Source organism: Salvelinus sp. IW2-2015, linkage group LG26, assembly GCF_002910315.2.
Source record: "Salvelinus sp. IW2-2015 linkage group LG26, ASM291031v2, whole genome shotgun sequence".
Classification (NCBI taxonomy): Eukaryota; Metazoa; Chordata; class Actinopteri; order Salmoniformes; family Salmonidae; genus Salvelinus; species Salvelinus sp. IW2-2015.
This window is the reverse complement of record NC_036866.1, coordinates 6,199,312-6,199,824: the sequence shown is the minus strand read 5'-3', so window position 1 is coordinate 6,199,824 and position 513 is coordinate 6,199,312. Positions and strand designations below refer to the sequence as shown.

Here is a 513-nt window from a genome sequence, read left to right as displayed (position 1 = left end):
GAGGAGAGCGCGAATCGCAATCCACCCACTACATAATTATGCAATCGAGAATTTCCACATTTTGGAATTCCGCAGGGGTCAGCACAGGCAGAGTGCAATGGCTGAGCCTCGCCTGGGTGAACGCCTTCTTGATCACGTGTAGCTCCCGCAGGTTAAGTATGACTTTACACCATCGTGGAGGGCAAGTCTCTAGTGCCACATTTTTGTCCAAAACGGTAACACTTTGTGTTCTGACTAATATCACATCACTTCGACTGCGGTGAATGCCATTTAGACATGCACTTGCAGACAGAGTGGTGAAAAAGTTGTTTATTTTGGTTTACTAGATTATATCAGTGAATCCCTAGATTCCATCATGCACACTGTAAAAATCACAATGACTTTTTAATATTTTAATTAACCTGTCTGATATCACAAATCGTATGCGATATGACGAAATACAATCAATTCAAGACAGCACACACAGCAAATGCATGAAACCAAAATCAAATTTTTATTAGTCATCATACACAT

At 40.7% G+C, this 513-nt stretch overlaps 1 non-coding gene across 1 annotated transcript; it reads right to left on the bottom strand.

Annotated features, from left to right (window-relative positions):
* Window positions 1–160, bottom strand: LOC111953124 (U1 spliceosomal RNA). Its single transcript, XR_002875821.1, has one exon. It is a non-coding gene; the product is annotated as a U1 spliceosomal RNA (small nuclear RNA).
* Between the last annotated feature and the right edge of the window lie 353 nt (window positions 161–513).